Source organism: Protopterus annectens, chromosome 9.part0 (assembly GCF_019279795.1).
Source record: "Protopterus annectens isolate FY-2018-M chromosome 9.part0, PAN1.0, whole genome shotgun sequence".
Classification (NCBI taxonomy): Eukaryota; Metazoa; Chordata; order Ceratodontiformes; family Protopteridae; genus Protopterus; species Protopterus annectens.
The window spans coordinates 39,089,468-39,113,583 of NC_056743.1; the positions used below are offsets into that span (position 1 = coordinate 39,089,468).

At 46.4% G+C, this 24,116-nt stretch overlaps 1 protein-coding gene across 1 annotated transcript in view; it reads left to right on the forward strand.

Annotated features, from left to right (window-relative positions):
- The window catches only part of CSRP3 (cysteine and glycine rich protein 3), a 396,525-nt gene that overhangs the window by 45,876 nt on the left and 326,533 nt on the right, over positions 1-24,116 (forward strand). The gene's annotated exons all lie outside the window — the stretch shown is intronic.

A 24,116-nucleotide genomic window follows, 5' to 3' on the forward strand; every position in this document is an offset into this window, starting at 1 on the left:
TCAGATACACAGCATGACTTTAGGCCCCAGTAGAGCACCACTACTGCTCAAATAACCTGCTCTCAGACACACAGCATGCCATTAAGCTCCAGCATACCATGACCCTGGTTCAAAAAACATCTCTCTGATACTCAGCATGGCTTTAGGCCCCAGCACACCATGACTACTGTTCAAATAACCTGCTATCAGATACACAGCATGGCTTTAGGCCTGGCACAGCACCACTACTGCAGAAATAACCTGCTGTCAGATACACAGCATGGCTTTAGACACCGGCACAGCTCAACTACTTGTCAAATAACCTGCTCTCAGAAACACAACATGGCTTTAGGCCACAGCACAGCACCACTACTGCTCAAATAACCTGCTCTCTGATACACAGCATAGCTTTAGACACCGGCACAGCTCAACTACTGCTCAAATAACCTGCTCTCAGATATACAGCATGGCTTTAGGCCCAGCACAGTACCACTACTGCTCAAATAACCTGCTGTCAAATACTCAACATGGCATTAGGCCCCGGCACAGCATGACTACTGCTCAAACAACCTGCTCTCACATGCACAACATGGCTTTAGGCCCCAGCACAGCACCGCTACTGCTCAAATAACCTGCTTTTAGATACATAACATGGCTTTAGGATCTACACAGCACCACTACAGCTCAACTACCATGCTATGAAAAACACAACATGGCTTTAGGCCCCAGCAAAGCATGACTACTGTTGAAATAACATGCTGTCAGATAAACAGCATGGTTTAGGTACCAGCACAGCACCACTACAGCTCAAATAACATGCTCTGAAAAACACAACATGGCCATAGGCCCCAGCAAAGTATGACTACTGCTCAAATAACCTGCTCTCAGATACATATCATGGCTTTAGGCTCAGCAAAGCACCACTACTCCTCAAATAACCTGCTCTCAGATACATAACATGGCTTTAGGCCCCAGCACAGCAATCATTACAGCTCAAATAACCTGCTCTCAGATATACAGTGTGGCTTTAAGCCCAGCAGAGCACCACTACTGCTCAAATAACCTGCTCCCAGATACACAACATGGCTTTATGCCAGAGCACAGCACCACTACTGCTCAAATAACCTGCTCTCAGATACACAGCATGGCTTTAGGCCCCAGCACAGCATGGCTACTCCTCAAATAACCTGCTCGCAGATACAAAGCATGGCTTTAGGCAACAACACAGCATGACTACTGCTCAAATAACCTGCTCTCAGAAACACAACATGGCTTTAGAAACGGGCACAGCACCACTACTGCTCAAATAACCTGCTCTCAGAAACACAACATGGCTTTAGACCCCAGCACAGCATCACTGCTGCTCAAATAACCTGCTCTCAGATACACATCATGGCTTAAGGCCCCAGCACAGCATGACTATGGCTCAAATAACCTGCTATAACATACACAAAATGGCTTTAGGCCCCACACAGCATCAATACTGCTCAAATACCTTTCTCTCAGATACAGAGCATGGCTTTAGGCCCCAGCACGGAATGACTACTGCTCAAATAACCTGTTCTCAGACAGACAGCATGGCTTTTAGCCCCGGCTCACCACCACTACTGCTCAAATAACCTGCCCTCAGATACACAGCATGGCTTTAGGCCCCAGCACAGCACCACTACTACTCAAATAACCTACTCTCAGATACACAGCATGGCTTTAGGCCAAGCACAGTACCACTACTGCTCAAATAACCTGCTCACAGATACACAACATGGCTTTAGGCCCCAGCACAGCATGACTACTGCTCAAATAACCTGCACTATGATACACAAAATGGCTTTGGGCTGCAGCACAGCACCACTATTGCTCATATAGCCTGCTCTCAGATACATAACATGGCTTTAGGCCCCAGAACAGCACCAATACTGCTCAAATTCCTTGCTATCAGATACACAGCATGTCTTTAGGCCTCAGCACAGAATGACTACTGCTCAAATAACCTACACTTAGATACACAGCATGGCCATAGCCCCAGCACAGCATCACTACTGCTCAAATAACCTGCTCTCAGATACACAACATGGCATTAGGCCCCACCACAGCATGACTACTGCTCACATAACCTGCTGTCAGACAAAGCATGGCTATAGGCCCTAGCACACCATGACTACTGCTCAAATAATCTGCTCTGAGATACACAACATGGCTTTAGGCCCCAGCACAGCACCACTACTGCTCAAATAACCTGCTCTCAGATACACAGAATGGCTTTAGGCACCACCACAGCATGACTTATGCTCAAATAACCTGTTTTCAGATACACAGCATGGCTTTAGTCCACAGCACAACACCACTACTGCTTAAATAACCTGCTCTAAGATACACAACATGGCTTAAGGCCCAGCACATCACCACTACTGCTCAAATGACCTGCTCTCAGATACACGACATGTCGTTAGGCCCCAACAAAGCATGACCACTGCTCAAATAACCTGCTGTCAGGTACAAAACATGGCCTTAGGCACCAGCACAGCATGAATACTGCTCAAATGACCTCGCAATATGGATTTAGGCCCCAGCACAGCGGGACTATTGCTTAAATAACCTATTTTCAAATACACAACATGTCTTTAGGCCCCAGCACAGCATGACTACTGCTCAAATAACCTGCTTTCAGATACACAGCATGGCTTTAGGCCACAGCACAGCACCACTACTGCTCAAATAACCTGCTCTCAGATAAACAGCATGGCTTTAGCCCCCAGGACAGCATAACTACTGCTCAAATAACCTGCTCTCAGATACAAAGCATGGCTCTAGGCCCTAGCACAGCATGACTACTGCTCAAATAACTTGCTCTCAGATACACAACATGACTTTAGGCCTCAGCACAGCACAACAAGTGCTCAAATAACCTGCTGTCAGATACACAACATGGCTTTAGACACCAACACAGCACGACTACTGCTGAAGTAACCTGCTCTCAGATACAGAGCATGGCTTTTGGCACCAGCACAGCACAATTACTGCTCAAATAACCTGCTTTCAGATTCACAGCATTGCTTTAGGCCGCAGCACAGCACCACTACTACTCAAATAACATGCACTCAGATACACAACATGGCTTTAGGCCCCAGCACAGCACCACTACTATTCAAATAACATGCACTCAGATGCACAACATGGCTTTAGGCCCCAGCACAGCAGGACTGTTGCTCAAATAACCTGCTCTCAGATGCATAACATGGTTTTAGGCCCCAGCACACCATGACTACTGCTCAAATAACCTGCTGTCAGATACATAACATGGTTTTAGGCCTCAGTATAGCACCACTACTGCTCAAATAACCTGCTGTCAGATACATAACATGGTTTTAGGCCTCAGTATAGCACCACTACTGCTCAAATAACCTGCTCTCAGATACACAACACGTCTTTATGCCCCAGCTCAAAAAGACTATTGCACAAATAACCTGCTCTCAGATACACAACATGGCTTAAGGCCAACCACATCACCACTACTGCTCAAATAACCTGCTATCAGATACACAGCATGGCTTTAGACCGCAGCACAGAAGGACTATTGCTCAAATAACCTGCTATCAGATACACAACATGGCTTTTTACCCCAGCACAGCATGACTACTGCTCAAACAACATGCTCAGATATGCAACATGGCTTTAGGCACCAGCACAGCACCACTATTTCTGAAATAACCTGCTCTCAGATACCTAGCATGTCTTTAGGCCCCAGCACAGCACCACTATTGCTCAAATAGCCTGCTCTCAGATACACAGCATGGCCTTAGGCCCTAGCACAGCACCACTGCTGCTCAAATAACCTGCTCTCAGACACACAGCATGCCTTTAGGCTCCAGCATACCATGGCCCCTGTTCAAATAATCTGTTCTCAGATACACTGCATGGCTTTACGCCCCAGCACAGCACCACTGCTGCTCAAATAACCTGCTCTCAGATATACAGCCTGGCTTCAGGCCCCAGCATAGCCTAACTACTGCTCAAATAACCTGTTGTCAGATTCACAGCATGGCATTAGGCCCAGCACAGTACCACTACTGCTCAAATAACCTGCTGTCAGATGCACAATATGGCTTTAGGCCCCAGCACAACATAACTACTGCTCAAACAACCTGCTCTCAGATGCACAACATGGCTTTAGGCCCCAGCACAGTACCACTACTACTCAAATAACCTGCTCTCAGATAAAAAAACATGGCTTTAGGCGCCAGCAATGCATGAATACTGTTCAAATAACCTGCTCTCAGATAAAAAGCATGGCTTTAGGCACCAGCACAGCACCACTACTGCTCAAATAGCCTGCTCTCAGAAACACAACATGGCTTTAGACCTCAGCACAGGACCACTACTGCTCAAATACCATGCTCTGAGAAACACAACATGGCCTTAGGCCCAAGCACAGTACAACTACTGTTCAAATAAATGGCTCTCAGATACATAGCATGGCTTTAGGCTCAGCTTAGCACCACTACTGCTCAAATAACCTGCTCTCAGATAAACAGCATGGCTTTAGGCACCAGCACAGCACCACTACTGCTCAAATAGCCTGCTCTCAGAAATACAACATGGCTTTAGGCCCCAGCACAGCTACCACTACTGCTCAAATAACCAGCTCTAAGATACACAACATGGCTTTAGGCCGCAGCAAAGCTACCACTACTGCTCAAATAACCTGCTCCCAGATACACGACATGGCGTTATGTCACAGCACAGCACCACTACTGCTCAAATAACCTGCTCTCAGATACACAGCATGGCTTTAGGCCCCAGCAAAGCTACCACTGCTGCTCAAATAACCTGCTCCCAGATACAGAACATGGCTTTATGCCACAGCACAATACCACTACTGCTCAAATAACCAGCTCTCAGATACACAGCATGGCTTTAGGCCCCAGCACAGCATGACTACGGCTCAAATAACCTGCTATAAGATACACAAAATGGCTTTAGGCCCCAGCACAGTACCAATACTGCTCAAATACCTTGCTCTCAGATACACAGCATGGCTTTAGGCTCCAGCACAGAATGACTACACTGCTACAATAAACTACACTCAGATAGACAGCATGGCTTTAAGCCTCGGCTCACCACCACTACTGCTCAAATAACCTGCCCTCAGATACACAGCAAGGCTTTAGGCCCCAGCACAGCACCACTACTACTCAAATAACCTGCTCTCAGATACAAAGCACGGCTTTAGGCCCAGCACAATACCACTACTGCTCAAATAACCTGCTCACAGATACACAACATGGTTTATGCCACAGCACAGCACCACTACTACTCAAATAACCTGCTCTCAGTTACACTGCATAGCCGTAGGCCCCATCACACCACAACTACTGCTCAAATAACCTGCTCTCAGTTGCAAAACATGGCTTTAGGCTCCGGCACAGCATGGCTGCTGCTCAAATAACCTTCTCTCAGATACACATCATGGCTTTAGGCCCCGGCACAGCATGACTACTGCTCAAATAACCTGCACTAAGATACATAAAATGGCTTTAGGCCCCAGCACAGCACCACTGTTGCTCATATCGCCTGCTCTCAGATACATAACATGGCTTTAGGCCCCAGCACAGCACCAATACTGCTCAAATTCCTTGCTCTCAGATACACAGCATGGCTTTAGGCCCCAGCACAGCACGAATACTGCTCAAATGACCTGCTCTCAGATACACAACATGGTAATAGACCCCAGCACAGCATGACTACTGCTCAAATAATCTGCTCTCAGATACACAATATGGCTTTAGGCCCCAGCAAAGCAAGACTACTGCTCAAATAACATGCTCTCAGATACACAGCATGGCTTTAGGCACCACAACAGCATGACTACTTCTCAAATAACCTGCTTTCAGATACACAACATGGCCTTAGGCCCCAGCACAGCATGACTACTGCTCAAATAACCTGCTCTCAGATACACAGCATGGCTTTAGGCACCACAACAGCATGACTACTGCTCAAATAACCTGCTCTCAGAAACATAGCATGGCTTTAGGCCCCAGCGCAGCACAACTACTGCTCAAATAGCCTGGTCTCAGACCATTAGGCCATTAGGCCCCAGCATACCATGACCACTGTTCAAATAACCTGCTCTCAGATAAACAGCATGGCTTTAGGCCCCAGCACAGCACCACTACTGCTCAAAGACCCTTCTCTCAAATACACAGCATGGCTTTATGCCCCAGCACAGCACCACTACTGCTCAAATAACCTGGTCTCAGACCATTAGGCCATTAGGCCCCAGCATACCATGACCACTGTTCAAATAACCTGCTCTCAGATAAACAGCATGGCTTTAGGCCCCAGCACAGCACCACTACTGCTCAAAGACCCTTCTCTCAAATACACAGCATGGCTTTATGCCCCAGCACAGCACCACTGATGCTCAAATAATCTGCTCTCAGATACACAGGATGGCTTTAGGCCCCAGCACACCATGACTACTGTTCAAAAACCCTGCTCTCAGATACACAGCATAGCTTTAGGCCCAGGACAGCACCACCATGCAGAAATAACCTACTCTCAGATACACAGCATGGCTTTAGACACATGCACAGCACAACTACTGCTCAAATTGCCTGCTCACACTAACACAACATGGCCTTAGGCCCCAGCACAGCACCACTACTGCTCAAATGACCTGCTCTCAGATACACAGCATGGCTTTAGGCCCCAGCACAGCACCACTACTGCTCAAATAACCTTCTCTCTGATACACAGCATGGTTTTAGGCTCCAGCACAGCACCACTACTGTTCAAATAATCTGTTCTCAGATACACAGCATGGCTTTAGGACCCAGCACGCCATGCCAACTGTTCAAATAACCTGCTCTCAGTTACACAGCATGACTTTAGGCCCAGCAGAGCACCACTACTGCAGAAATAACCTGCCCTCAGATACACAGCATGGCTTTAGACACCGGCACAGCACCACTACTGCTGAAATAACCTGCTGACAGAAACACAGCATGGCTTTAGGCCCCAGCATAGTATGACTACTGCTCAAATAACCTGCTGTCAGATATACAGCATGGCTTTAGGCCCAGCACAGCACCACTACTGCTGAAATAACCTGCTGAGAGATATACAACATGGCTATAGGCCCCAGCACAGCACCACTACTGCTCAACTAACCTGCTCTCAGATACATAACATGGCTTTCAGGTCCGCAAAGCACAACAACTGACCAAATAACCTGCTCTCAGATAAAAAACATGGCTTTAGGCCCCAGCAAAGCACAACTATTGTTCAAATAACCTGCTCTCAAATACACAGCATGGCTTTGGGCACTAGCACAGCACCACTACTACTCAAATAACCTGCTGTCAGAAATACAACATGGCTTTAGTCACCAGCAATGCACGACTACTCCTCAAATAACCTGCTCTCAGATACAAAGCATGGCTTCAGGCACCAGCACAGCATCACTACTGCTCAAATAACCTGCTCTCAAAAACATAGCATGGCTTTAGGCCCCAGCGCAGCACAACTACTGCTCAAATAGCCTGCTCTCAGATACACAGCATGGCTTTATGCCCCAGCACAGCACCACTACTGCTCAAATAACCTGCTCTCAGACCATTAGGCCATTAGGCCCCAGCATAATATGACCACTGTTCAAATAACCTGCTCTCAGATACACAGCAGGCTTTAGGCCCCAGCACAGCACCACTACTACTCAAAGACCCTTCTCTCAAATACACAGCATGGCTTTATGCCCCAGCACAGCACCACTGATGTTCAAATAATCTGCTCTCAGATACACAGTATGGCTTTAGGCCCCAGCACACCATGACTACTGTTCAAAAACTCTGCTCTCAGATACACAGCATGGCTTTAGACACAGGCACAGCACAACTACTGCTCAAATAACCTGCTCACAGAAACACAACATGGCTTTAGACCTCAGCACAGAAGGACTATTGCTCAAATAACCTGCTCTCAGATACACAACATGGCTTAAGGCCCAGCACAGCACGATTAATGCTCAAATAACCTGCTGTCAGATATACAGCATGGCTTTAGGCCCAGCACAGCACCACTACTGCACAAAAAACCTGCTCTCAGATGCACAACATGGCTTTAGGCCCCAGCACAGCACCACCACTGCTCAAATAACCTGCTCTCAGATACATAACATGACTTTAGGATCTGCATAGCACCACTACTGCTCAAATAACCTGCTCTCAGATAAAAAAGCATGGCTTTAGGCCCCAGCAAAGCACGGCTACTGTTTAAAAAAAACTGTTCTCAGATATACAGCATTGCTTTAGGCCAAGCACAGCACCACTACTGCTCAAATAACCTGCTCTCTGATACACAACATGGCCTTAGGCCCCAGCACAGCATGACTACTGCTTAAATAACCTTCTCTCAGATACGCAACATGGCTTTAGGCCCCAGCATAGAAGGACTATTGCTCAAATAACTTGCTCTCAGATGCACAACATGGCTTAAGCCCCAGCACAGCACCACTACTGCTCAAATAACCTGCTCTCAGTTACGCATCATGGCTTTAGACCTCAGCACAGCATGACTAATACTCAAACAACATGCTCTCAGATACATAACATGGCCTTAGGCCCCAGCACAGCACCACTATTTCTCAAATAACCTGCTCTCAGATACACAACATGGCTTTAGACCTCAGCACAGCATGACTACTGCTCAAACAACATGCTGTCAGATACATAACATGGCTTTAGGCCCCAGCACAGCACCACTATTTCTCAAATAACCTGCTCTCAGATACACAGGATGGCATTAGGCCCCAGCACAGCATCACAACTGCTGCAATAACCTGCTCTCAGATACACAGCATGGCTTAAGGCCATAGAACAGCACCACTACTGCTCAAATAACCTGCTCTCAGATACATAGCATGACTTTAGGCCCCAGCACAGCACCACTACTGCTCAAATAGCCCACTCTCAGATACACAACATGGCTATAGACCCAGCACTGTGTCACTACTGCTCAAATAGCCTCCTCTCAGACAAACAGCATGCCTTTAAGCTGCATCATACAATGACCACTGTTCAAATAACCTACTCTCAGATACACATCATGGTTTTAGGCCCCCGCACAGCACCACTACTGCTCAAAAAACCTTCTCTCGGATAAACAGCATGGCTTAAGGCCCAGCACAGCACCACTACTGCTCAAATAACCTGCTCTCAGATACATAATATGGCTTTAGGCTCCATCATAGCACCACTATTTCTCAAATAAATTGCTCTCAGATGCACAGCATCACTTTAATCTACAGCACCACTATTGCTCAAATAACCTGCTCTCACATACACAGCATGGTTTTAGGCCCCAGCAGAGCACCACTACTTCTCAAATAACCTGCTGTCAGACACACAGCATGCCTTTAGGCCCCAGCATACCAAGACCACTGTTCAAATAACCTGCTGCCAGATACACAACATGGTATTAGACCCCAGCACATCACCACTGCTGCTCAAATAACCTTCTATCATATACACAGCATGGCATTAGGCCCCAGCACAGCACCACTACTGTTCAAATAATCTGCTCTCAGATACACAGCATGGCTTTAGGCCCCAGCACACCATGACTACTGTTCAAATAACCTGCTCTCAGATAAACAGCATGGCTTTTGGCCCAGCACAGCACCACTACTACAGAAATAACCTGCTCTCAGATACACAGCATGGCTTTAGACCCTGGCACAGCACAATGACTGCTCAAATAACCTGCTCTCAGATACATAACATGGCTTTAAGATCTGCTGAGCACCGCTACTGCTCAAATAACCTGCTGTCAGATAAAAAACATGGCGGCCACAGCAAAGTACAACTACTGTTTAAATAACCTTCTCTCAGAAACACAACATGGCTTTAGGCCCTAGCACAGCTTGACTACTGCTCAAATAACCTGCTCTTAGATGCAATACATAGCTTTAGGCCACAGCACAGCACCAACACTGCTCAAATAACCTGCTCTCAGATACGTAACATGGCTTTAAGATCTGCTGAGCACCGCTACTGCTCAAATAACCTGCTGTCAGATAAAAAACATGGCGGCCACAGCAAAGTACAACTACTGTTTAAATAACCTGCTCTTATATATATAGCATGGCTTTAAGCCAAGCACAGCACCACTACTGCTCAAATAACCTGCTCTCAGATACACAGCATGGCTTTAGGCACTAGCACAGCACCCCTACTGCTCAAATAACCTGCTCTCAGATAAAAAACATGGCTTTAGGCCCCAGCAAAGTACGACTACTGTTTAAATAACCTGCTCTCATATATATAGCATAGCTTTTGGCCAAGCACAGCACAACTACTGCTCAAATAACCTGCTCTCAGATACACAACATGGCTTTAGGCCCCAACACAGCATGACTACTGCTCAAACAACATGCTCTCAGATACATAACATGTCTTTAGGCCCCAACATAGCATGACTACTGCTCAAAAAACCTGCTCTCAGATACACAACATGGCTTTAGACCTCAGCACAGAAGGACTATTGCTCAAATAACCTGCTCTCAGATACACAACATGGCTTAAGGCTCAGCACAGCACCACTACTGCTCAAATAACCTGCTCTCAGATACACAACATGGCTTTAGACCTCAGCACAGCATGACTACTGCTTAAACAACATGCTCTCAGATACATAACATGGCTTTAGGTACCAGCACAGCACCACTGTTTCTCAAATTACCAGCTCTCAGATACACAACATGGCCTTAGGCCACAGCACAGCATCACAACTGCTCAAATAACCTACTCTCAGATACACAGCATGGCTTTAGGCCACAGCACAACACCACTACTGCTCAAATAACCTGCTCTCAGATACATAGCATGGCTTTAGGCCCCAGCACAGCAAACCTACTGCTCAAATAACCTGCTCTCAGATACACCGCATGGCTTTAGGCCCAGCAGAGCTCCACTACTGCTCAAATAACCTGTTCTCAGACACACAGCATATGTTTAGGCACCAGCATACTATGACCACTGTTCAAATAACCTGCTCTCAGATGCACATAATGGTTTTAGGCCCTAGCACAGCACCACTACTGCTCAAATAACCTTCTCTCTGATACACAGCATGGCTTTAGGCACCAGCACGCCATGCCAACTGTTCAAATAACCTGTTCTCAGTCACACAGCATGGCTTTAGGCCCAGCACAGCACCACTACTGCAGAAATAACATGCCCTCAGATACACAACATGACTTTAGACACCGGCACAGCACAACTACTGCTCAAATAACCTGCTGTCAGAAACACAGCATGGCTTTAGACCCAGCATAGTATGATTACTGCTCAAATAACCTGCTGTCAGATATACAGCATGGCTTTAGGCCCAGCACAGCACCATTACTGCTGAAATAACCTGCTGAGAGATACACAACATGGCTATAGGCCCCAGCACAGCACCACTACTGCTCAACTAACCTGCTCTCAGATACATAACATGGCTTTCGGCCCCAGCAAAGCACAACTATTCTTCAAATAAACTGCTCTCAGATACACAGCATGGCTTTAGGCACTAGCACAGCACCACTACTGCTCAAATAACCTGCTGTCAGAAATACAACATGGCTTTAGTCACCATCAGAGCTCGACTACTCCTCAAGTAACCTGCTTTCAGATACAAAGCATGGCTTTAGGCACCAGCACAGGATGACTACTGCTCAAATAACCTGCTCTCAGAAGCACAACATGGCTTTAGGCACCAGCACAGCACCACTACTGCTCAAATAGCCTGCTCTCAGATACATAACATGGCTTTAGGCTCCAGCACAGAACCAATACTGCTCAAATACCCTGCTCTTAGATACACGGCATGGCTTTAGGCTCCAGCACAGAATGACTACTGCTCAAATAACCTGCACTATCTACACTATCTACACAGCATGGCTTTAAGCCCCAGCTCACCACCACTACTGCTCAAATAACCTGCTCTCAGATACACAGCATGGCTCTAGGCCCAGCACAGCACCCCTACTGCTGAAAGAAACTGCTCCCAGATACACAACATGGCTTTATGCCACAGCACCAATAATGCTCAGATAACCTGCTCTCAGATACACAGCATGGTGTTAGGCCCCAGCACAGCACCACTACTGCTCAAATAACCTGCTCTTACATACACAACATGGCTTTAGGCCCCAGCACAGCATGACTACTGCTCAAATAACCTGCTTTCAGATATACAACATGCCTTTAGGCCCCAGCACAGAAAGACTATTGCTCAAATAACCTGCTCTCAGATACATAACATGGCTTAAGGCCAACCACAGCACCACTACTGCTCAAATAACCTGCTCTCAGATACACAACATGGCTTTAGATTGCAGCACAGCATGACTACTGCTCAAACAACATGCTCTGAGATACACAACATGGCTTTAGGTACCAGCACAGCACCACTATTTCTCAAATAACATGCTCTCAGATACATACCATGGCTTTAGGCCCCAACACAGCACCACTATTGCTCAAATAGCCTGCTCTCAGATACACAGCATGACTTTAGGCCCCAGGAGAGCACCACTACTGCTCAAATAACCTGCTCTCAGATACACAGCATGGCTTTAGGCCCCATCACAGCACCACTACTGCTCAAATAACCTTCTTTCAGATATACAGCATGGCTTTAGGCCCCAGCACAGCACCACTACTGTTCAAATAATCTGTTCTGAGATACACATCATGACTTTACACCCCAGCACACCATGACTACTGCTCAAATAACCTGCTCTCAGAAACACAACATGGCTTTAGGCCACAGCACAGCACCACTACTGCTCAAATAACCTGCTCTCAGATACATAACATGGCTTTAGGATCTGCACAGCACCACTACTGCTCAAATAACCTGTTCTCAGATAAAAAAAACATGGCTTTAGGCCCCAGCACAGTATGACTACTGTTCAAATAACCTGCTCTCAGATACATAGCATGGCTTTAGGCTCAGCATAGCACCATTCTGCTCAAATAACCTGCTCTCAGATACATAACATGGCTTTAGGCCACAGCACAGCTACCATTACTGCTCAAATAACCTGCTCTCAGATATACAGCATGGCTTTAAGCCCAGCAGAGCATCACTACTGTTCAAATAACCTGCTCCCAGATACACAACATGGCTTTATGCCACAGCACAGCACCACTACTGCTCATATAACCTTCTCTCAGATACACAGCATGGCTATAGGCCCCAGCACAGCATGGCTACTCCTCAAATAACCTACTCTCAGATACAAAGCATGGCTTTAGGCAACAACACAGCATGACTACTGCTCAAATAACCTGCTCTCAGAAACACAACATGGCTTTAGGCCCCAGCACAGCACCACTACTGCTCAAATAACCTGCTCTCAGCTACAAAACATGGCTTTAGGCCCACGCACAGCATCACTGCTGCTCAAATAACCTGCTCTCAGATACACATCATGGCTTAAGGCCCCAGCACAGCATGACTTCAGCTCAAATAACCTGCTATAACATACACAAAATGGCTTTAGGCCCCAGCATAGCAACAATACTGCTCAAATACCTTTCTCTCAGATACAGAGCATGACTTTAGGACCCAGCACAGAATGACTACTGCTCAAATAACCTGTTCTCAGACAGACAGCATGGCTTTAAGCCCCGGCTCACCACCACTACTGCTCAAATAACCTGCCCTCAGATACACAGCATGGCTTTAGGCCCCAGCACAGCACCACTACTACACAAATAACCTGCTCTCAGATACACAGCATGGCTTCAGGCCAAGCACAGTACCACTACTCCTCAAATCACCTGCTCACAGATACACAACATGGCTTTATGCCACAGCACAGCACCACTACTGTTCAAGTAACCTGCTATCAGATACACATCATGGTTTTAGGCCCCAGCACAGCATGACTACTGCTCAAAAAACCTGCACTATGATACACAAAATGGCTTTAGGCCCCAGCACAGCACCACTAATGCTCATGTAGCCTGCTCTCAGATACATAACATGGCTTTAGGCCCCAGCACAGCACCAATACTGCTCACATTCCTTGCTATCAGATACACAGCATGTCTTTAGGCCCCAGCACAACATCACTACTGCTCAAATAACCTGCTCTCAGATACACAGCATGGCTTTAGGCCCGGTACAGCACTGCTACTGCTCAAATAACCTGCTGTTAGATAGAAAACATGGCCTTAGGCCCCAGCACAGCACGAATACTGCTCAAATGACCTGCTCTCAGATACACAGCATGGCTTTAGCCCCCAGCACAGCACGACCACTGATCAAATAACCTGCTGTCAGACAAAGCATGGCTATAGGCCTTAGCACACCATAACTACTGCATAAATAATCTGCTCTCAGATACACAACATGGTTTTAGGCCCCAGCACAGCATGACTACTGCTCAAATAACCTGCTCTCAGATACACATCATGGCTTTAGACACCACCACAGCATGGCTACTGCTCAAATAACCTGCTCTCAGATACACAGCATGGCTTTAGTCCGCAGCACAGCACCACTACTGATTAAATAACCTGCTCTAAGATACACAACATTGCTTAAGGCCCAGCACATCACCATTACTGCTCAAATAACCTGCTCTCAGATAGACAACATGTCATTAGGCCCCAACAAAGCATGACTACTACTCAAATAACCTGCTGTCAGATAATAAACATGGCCTTAGGCCCCAGCACAGCACAAATACTGCTCAAATAACCTTGCAACATGGCTTTAGGCCCCAGCACAGCAGGACTATTGCTTAAATAACCTCTTTTCAAATACACAACATGTCTTTAGGCCCCAGCACAGCATGTCTACTGCTCAAATAACCTGCTTTTGGATACACAGCATGGCTTTAGCCCCCTGGACAGCATGACTACTGCTCAAATAACCTGCTCTCAGATACAAAACATGGCTCTAGGCCCCAGCACAGCATGACTACTGCTCAAATAACCTGCTCTCAGATACACAACATGACTTTAGGCCTCAGCACAGCACAACTAGTGCTCAAATAACCTGCTGTCAGATACACAACATGGCTTAAGGCCCAGCACAGCACCACTATTGCTCAAATAACCTGCTCTCAGATACACAACATGGTTTCAGACACCAACACAGCATGACTACCGCTGAAGTAACCTGCTCTCAGGTACACAGCATGGCTTTTGGCAACAGCACAGCATGATTACTGCTCAAATAACCTGCTCTCAGATTCACAGCATTGCTTTAGGCCCCAGCACAGCACCACTACTGCTCAAATAACATCCACTCAGATGCACAACAGGGCGTTAGGCCCCAACACAGTGGGATTGTTGCTCAAATAACCTGCTCTCAGATACACAACATGGTTTTAGGCCCCAGCACACCATGACTACTGCTCAAATAACCTGCTCTCAGATACACAACATGGTTTTAGGCCCCAGCACAGCATGACTACTGCTCAAATAACCTGCTGTCAGATACATAACATGGTTTTAGGCCCCAGCACAGCATGACTATTGCTCAAATAACCTGCTGTCGGATACATAACATGGCTTTAGGCCTCACTACAGCACCACTACTGCTCAAATAACCTGCTGTCAGATACATAACATGGCTTTAGGCCTCAGTACAGCACCACTACTGCTCAAATAACCTGCTCTCAGATACACAACATGGCTTTAGTCCCCAGCTCAGAAAGACTATTGCACAAATAACCTGCCCTCAGATACACAACATGGCTTAAGGCCAACCACATCACCACTACTGCTCAAATAACCTGCTCTCAGATACACAACATGGCTTTAGACCACAGCACAGAAGGACTATTGCACAAATAATCTGCTCTCAGATACACAACATAGCTTTAGGCCCAGCACAGCACCACTACTGCTCAAATAACCTGCTCTCAGATACACAACATGGCTTGTTACCCCAGCACAGCATGACTACTGCTCAAACAACATGCTCAGATACGCAACATGGCTTTAGGCATAAGCACAGCACCAACTTTTCTCAAATAACCTTCTCTCAGATACCTAGCATGGTTTTGGCCCCAGCACAGCACCACTATTGCTCAAATAGCCTGCTCTCAGATAAACAGCATGGCCTTAGGCCCCAGTACAGCACCACTACTGCTCAAATAACCTGCTCTCAGACACACATCATGCCTTTAGGCTCCAGCATACCATGACCCCTGTTCAAATAACCTGCTTTCAGATACACTGCATGGCTTTAGGCCCCAGCACAGCACCACTACTACTCAAATAACCTTCTCTCAGATACATAGCATGGCTTTAGGCCCCAGCACACCATGACTACTGTTTAAATAACCTGCTCTCAGATGCACAGCAGGGCTTTAGACACAGGCACAGCACAACTACTGCTCAAATAACCTGCTCTCAGAAACACAACATGGCTTTAGGCCACAACACAGCACCACTGCTGCTCAAATAACCTGCTCTCAGATACAAAGCATGGCTTTAGGCCCCAGCATAGCTTGACTACTGCTCAAATAACCTGTTGTCAGATATACAGCATGGCTTTAGGCCCAGCACAGTACCACTACTGCTCAAATAACCTGTTGTCAGATGCAGAACATGGCTTTAGGCCCCAGCACAGCACCACTACTACTAAAATAACCTGCTCTCAGATACATAACATGGGTTTAGGATCTGGACAGCACCATTACTGCTCAAATAGCCCGCTGTCAGATAAAAAACATGGCTTTAAGCCCCAGCAAAGCATGACTACTGTTCAAATAACCTGCTCTCAGATAAACAGCATGGCTTTAGGCACCAGCACAGCACCACTACTGCTCAAATAGCCTGCTCTCAAAAACACAACATGGCTTTAGACTTCAGCACAGCACCACTACTGCTCAAATACCATGCTCTGAGAAACACAACATGGCCTTAGGCCCCAGCACAGCACAACTACTGTTCAAATAAACGGCTCTCAGATACATAGCATGGCTTTAGGCTCAACTTAGCACCACTACTGCTCAAATAACCTGCTCTCAGATAAACAGCATGGCTTTAGGCACCAGAACAGCACCACTACTGCTCAAATAGCCTGCTGTCAGAAATACAACATGGCTTTAGGCCCCAGCACAGCTACCAGTACTGCTCAAATAACCTGCTCTCAGATACACAGCATGGTTTTAGGCCCAGCACAGCACCACTACTGCTCAAATAACCTGCTCCCAGATACACAACATGGCTTTATGCTACAGCACAGCACCACTACTGCTCAAATAACCTGCTCTCAGATACACAGCATGGCTTTAGGCCCCAGCACAGCATGACTACTCCTCAAATAACCTGCTCACAGTTACAAAATATGGCTTTAGGCCCAAGCACAGCATGACTGCTACTCAAATAACCTGCTCTCAGATATATATCATGGCTTTAGGCCCCAGCACAGCATGACTACAGCTCAAATAACCTGGTATAAGATACACAAAATGGCTTTAGGCCCCAGCCCAGCATGAATACTGCTCAAATACCTTGCTCTCAGATACACCACATGGCTTTTGGCCCCAGATATGCAGACTACTGCTAAAATAACCTGCTCTTAGATACACAGCATGGCTTTAGGCCCCAGCACATCACCACTACTGCTCAAATAACCTGCCCTCAGATACACAGCCCGGCTTTAGGCTCCAGCACAGCACCACTACTACTCAAATAACCTGCTCTCAGATACACAGCATGGCTTTATGCCCAGCACAATACCACTACTGCTCAAATAACCTGCTCACAGATACACAACATGGCTTTATGCCACAGCACAGCACCACTACTGCTCATATAGCCTGCTCTCAGATACATAACATGGCTTTAGGCCCCAGCACAGCACCAATACTGCATAAATTCCTTGCTCTCAGATACACAACATGGCTTTAGGCCCCAGCACAGAATGACTACTGCTCAAATAACCTGTACTCAGATACACAGCATGGCCTTAGCCCCAGCACAGCACCACTACTGCTCAAATAACCTGCTCTCAGATACACAGCATGGCTTTAGGCCCAGCAGAGCACCACTACTGCTCAAATAACATGCTCCCAGATACACAACATGGCTTTATGCCACAGCACAGCACCACTACTGCCCGAATAACCTGCTCTCAGATACACAACATGGCTTTAGGTCCCAGCACAGTGGGACTATTGCTCAAATAACCTGCTTTCAGATACCCAACATGGCTTTAGGCCACAGCACAGTACCACTACTGCACAAACAACCTGCTCTCAGATGCACAGCATGGCTTTAGGCCTCAGCAAAGCAAGACTACTTTTCAAATAACCAGCTTTCAGATACACAGCATGGCTTTAGGCACCACAACAGCATGACTACTGCTCAAATAACCTGCTTTCAGATACACAGCATGGCTTTAGTCCGCAGCACAGCACCACTACTGCTCAAATAACCTGCTCTAATATACACGACATGGCTTAAGGCCCAGCACACCACCACTACTGCTCAAATAACCTGCTCTCAGATGCACAATATGGCTTAAGCCCCAGCACTGCATGACTACTGCTCAAACAACCTGCTCTCAGATACACAACATGGCCTTAGGCCCCAGCACAGCACAAATACTGCTCAAATGACCTCACAACATGGCTTTAGGCCCCAGCACAGCACCACTACTGCTCAAATAACCTGCTCTCAGATACACAGCATGGCTTTAGCCCCCAGGAAAGCATGACTACTGCTCAAATAACCTGCTCTGAGATACAAAGAAAGTCTTTAGGCCCCAGCACAGCATGACTAGTGCTCAAATCACCTGCTCTCTGATACACAACATGAATTTTGGTCCCAGCACATTATAACTACTGCTCAAATAACCTGCTCTCAGATACACAGCATGGCTTTAGACCACAGCACAACATGACTACTGCTCAAATAACCTGCTGTCAGATACACAACATGGCTTTACGCCACAGCACAGCACCTCTACTGCTCAAATAACCAGCTTTCGGATGCACAACATTACTTTAGGCCCCAGCACAGCAGGTCTACTGCTCAAATAACCTGCTCTCAGATACGCTGCATGGCTTTAGGCCCAGCACAACACGACTACTGCCCAAATAACCTGCTCTCAGAAACACAACATGGCTTTAGGCCCCAGCACAGCAGAACGACTGCTCAAATAACCTGCTCTCAGATACACAACATGGCTTTAGGCACCAGCACAGCATGACTACAGCTCAAATAACCTGCTCTCAGATACACAGCATGGCTTTAGGCCTCAGCACAGCACCTCTACTGCTCAAATAACCTGCTTTCAGATGCAAAATATTGCTTTAGGCCCAAGCACAGCACCACTACTGTTCAAATAAACTGCTCTCAGATACACCGCATGGCTTTAGGCATAGCAACGCATGACTACTGCTCAAATGACCTGCTATTAGATACACAACATGGCTTTAGGCCTCCGCACACAACCACTACTGCTCAGATAACCTGCTTTCAGATGCATGACATTGCTTTAGGCCCCAGCACAGCATGACTACTGCTCAAATAACCTGTTATAAGATACACAGCATGGCTATAGGCCTCCGCACAGTACCACTTGCTCAAATAACCTACTTTCAGATGCACATCATGGCTTTAGGCCCCAGCACTGCATGACTGCTGCTCAAATAACCTGCTCTCAGATGCACAGCATGGCTTTAGGCCCCAGCACAGCTTGACTACTGCTCAAATATCCTGCTCTCAGATACACAACATGGCTTTAGGCACCAGCACAGCACCACTACTGCTCAAATAACCTGCTCTCAGATACACAGCATGGCTTTAGGCCCAACACAGCACCACTACTGCTCAAATAACCTGCTCTCAGATACACATCATGGCTTTAGTCCCAGCACAGCACAACTTCTGCTCAAATAACCTGCTCTCAGATACACAACATGGCTTTAGGCCCAGCACAGCACCACTACTGCTCAAATAACCTGCTCTCAGATACACAACATGGCTTTAGGTCCAACACAGCACCACTACTGCTCAAGTAACCTGCTCTCAGATAGACAACATGGCTTTAGGCACCAGCACAGCACCACTACTGCTCAAATAACCTGCTCTCAGATTCACAGCATGGCTTTAGGCACCAGCACAGCACCACTACTGCTCAAATGACCTGCTCTCAGATTCACAGCATGGCTTTAAGCCCCAGCCCAGCACCACTATTGCTCAAATAGCCTGCTCTCAGATACACAGCATGACTTTAGGCCCCAGTAGAGCACCACTACTGCTCAAATAACCTACTCTCAGATACACAGCATGGCTTTAGGCCCCATCACAGCACCACTACTGCTCAAATAACCTTCTTTCAGATATACAGCATGGCTTTAGGCCCCAGCACAGCACCACTACTGTTCAAATAATCTGTTCTGAGATACACAGCATGACTTTAGGCCCCAGCACACCATGACTACTGTTCAAATAACCTGCTCTCAGATACACAACATGGCTTTAGGCACCAGCACAGCACCACTACTGCTCAAATGACCTGCTCTCAGATTCACAGCATGGCTTTAGGCACCAGCACAGCACCACTACTGCTCAAATTACCAACTCTCAGATACACAGCATGGCTTTAGGCCCCAGCACAGCATGACTACTGCTCAAGTAACCTGCTCTCAGATACACAACATGTCTTTAGGCCCCAGTGCAGCACCACTACTGCTCTACTACATTTTACGAATATAATAAACCATTATAGAAGTAATGATCTGCTTGTTTTCACCATGTTTTTAGACTTGACAAAGGCATTTGTTATTGTCTCGCACCAGCAACTGCTCATTCGACTTTCTTCAATAGGACATTCACAATACTCCTTGTTGTGGTTTCTTAGTTACCTGTCATCAAGGCAGTGAACGCACATTAAATGGCAACAAACCTACTCAACCTTTCAACCAGTTACTACAGGTGTCTCACAGAAGACTTTCCTGGACCCTCTCCTATTTAATATATTTACTAATGACCTCCACACCTCCACTCACCATGCTAATTTAGTTCAGTATGCAGGTGACTATCATTAATATGTGCAGCCTCATCAGTAAACAAGCTCCATGATATTTTACCCAAAAATCTTTCTCCTCTGTAGAAACCTGGCTCCAAGAATCATGTCACTGAAACTATAACTCACAGCACACTTCTGGGCATTATAATAGATGACAATCTCAGATATAACCACTATACACCATTAAATCTACACACCAGACACTAAGCTCCCTTTATAGGATCAATGGACTCCTTACAGATACTGTAAGAAAAACTCCAGCCACCACCTTCTTACTGCCGATTCTCTTATATGCAGCTCCTATCCTAAAAAACTTAAATAATACTCAAAGAAAGAAACCTGCCTTCTGCTACAATAAAGACGCTAAATTTGCCATCAGTCTCCCTCATAGGACCCACCATTGTCTTTGCTTAAAGTGATTAAACTGGCTTGAACTGCACAACTACCTAACATATTCACAACTGACTACAGCACACAACTCATTCATCATCCAGAAAAATGCCCTGCAATACAAAATGTATTACTGCCCTACTGTCCAGAAAGGGACACTCGTTCTAGTAACAAATTGTTATTACTTACAAATAAGTCAAATAATGTTGCAGGAGACTTGCTCTTCTCCCAGTACATTGCAAAAATCTGGAATAGTACTCCCACACAAATAAAACTCTCCAACAAACTCAACAGTTTTAAAGCACTGCTTAAACATCTTAACCAGTCCTGGTTAAGACTGTGTTCACCATGTGATAATTTCCAAATACTCTCCTTAAACAGAATACACTCAACCTCTTGCTGAAATGAGAAAACATTTTTTGTACATAACTGCTGCCTGTACAATCCATTAAGTTGCATGGGTGCTTTCTCTTTAGGAACTTCCACCTCTGTAAAATCTTAGAATGTATAACTGTAACTACTGTTTGTGTATAAATGTAAATAGAAATGTAACTACTGTTTGTGCATAAATGTAAATAGAAATGTAACTACTGTCTGTGTATAAATGTAAATAGAAATGTACCTACTGTTTGTGTATAAATTAAATAGATTGGTAATTACTGTTTGTGCATAACTGTAAATAGAAATGTAATTACTGTTTTTGTATAAATATAAATATAAATGTAACTACTGTTTGTGTATAATTGTGTATAAATGTAAATAGAAATGTAACTACTCTGTGTTTAACTGGAACTTAGTATAATGTAATGTAAGCAAATGTAGCTTTTCTCCCCGGGCCTCTAATGAAAATGGGTGTTACCCAGTTGGACTTCCCAGTAAGTAAAGACAAATAAATAAATAATAAATACTGGCTGGATTCCAATCCTGGGCTAAAGCCCTCTGTATGGGCTCCATTCGGATGTAAACCTAGAAATAAATACAAAAAAACCTTGCAATCATAGCTGTTTGAATGCTTTTTCCATACATTGTGAATTACTAGCTGTGGTGATTTATTTTTTATTTATTACATAATATTCTCCTCTGCTTAGGCCCTTCTCATTAAGTACTTTGACAGAATCTGGTTTTGTCATCCCTACAAAAGCAAGTTTACATAATTTCTTCTGGTTTAAAATAGGGCATATTAATACCAGCAGCATCTAAGATAACATTAAGCCATGCTATGCCTTATAGTACCTTTGTAAAGAAAAAGTTGTTGCCATAAAAGAATCACTTTTGTAGGGGTTTTTTTGCCCCATGACTGCCAACCACTAAGCTTCCTACAATGTGGCTCAGCCCATTAAGTTACTTGTACTGGGTATCAGCAGTAGAGAGGTGGAAATCATCTGAAGAAGCTATCATACAGGCAGCCATGATGTTTGTTTGTGTCCTCAGCAGCATACTGCCAATGGGGATGTATTAGTGACTACAATACTTTCCCATTCACTTACAGTGAGAGCTACCAGTGAAGCAGCTTATTTGCCACATGTCCACTCTTGAGGCATCTTTTGCAATGCCACCAATACTCTTAGAGACTGTGGCACTGTCTTGCCCTAGTCTGCCTAATCCCTTCCACAATAGGAATGCCTATAATCCCCATGCCAGGTCCAACAGACAGAAGACAGACAGACATCTGAAGCAGCTAATCAAAATAATGTTAAATGAGATAATGAGACAGCCCAGCCTCTGTGCCTCTACACCAGTGGAGCTGTCTGACTACCGCCCAGCCTCTGTGCCTCTACACCAGTGGAGCTGTCTGACTACCGCCCAGCCTCTGTGCCTCTACACCAGTGCAGCTGTCTGACTACCACCCAGCCTCTGTGCCTTTACAACAGTGCAGCTGTCTGACTACCACCCAGCCTCTGTGCCTCTACACCAGTGCAGCTGTCTGGCTACCGCCCAGCCTCTGTGCCTCTACACCACTGGAGCTGTCTGACTACCGCCCAGCCTCTGTGCCTCTACACCAGTGCAACTGTCTGACTACTGCCCACCCTCTGTGCCTCTACATCAGTGCAGCTGTCTGACTACCGCCCACCCTCTGTGCCTCTACACCAGTGCAGCTATCTGACTACCGCCCAGCCTTTGTGCCTCTACACCAGTGCAGCTGTCTGACTACCACCCACCCTCTGTGCCTCTACACCAGTGCAGCTGTCTGACTACCACCCAGCCTCTGTGCCTCTACACCAGTGCAGCTGTCTGACTACCGCCCAGCCTCTGTGCCTCTACACCAGTGCAGCTGTCTGACTACCGCCCAGCCTCTGTGCCTCTACAGCAGTGGAGCTGTCTGACTACCACCCAGCCTCTGTGCCTCTACACCAGTGCAGCTGTCTGACTACTGCCCAGCCTCTGTGCCTCTACACCAGTGCAGCTGTTTGACTACCGTGCAGCCTCTGTGCCTCTACACCAGTGCAGCTGTCAGACTACTGCCCAGCCTCTGTGCCTCTACACCAGTGCAGCTGTCTGACTACCGCCCAGCCTCTGTGCCTCTACACCAGTGCAGCTGTCTGACTACCGCCCAGCCTCTGTGCCTCTACACCAGTGCAGCTGTCTGACTACCGCCCAGCCTCTGTGCCTCTACACCAGTGCAGCTGTCTGACTACCGCCCAGCCTCTGTGCCTCTACACCAGTGCAGCTGTCTGACTACCACCCAGCCT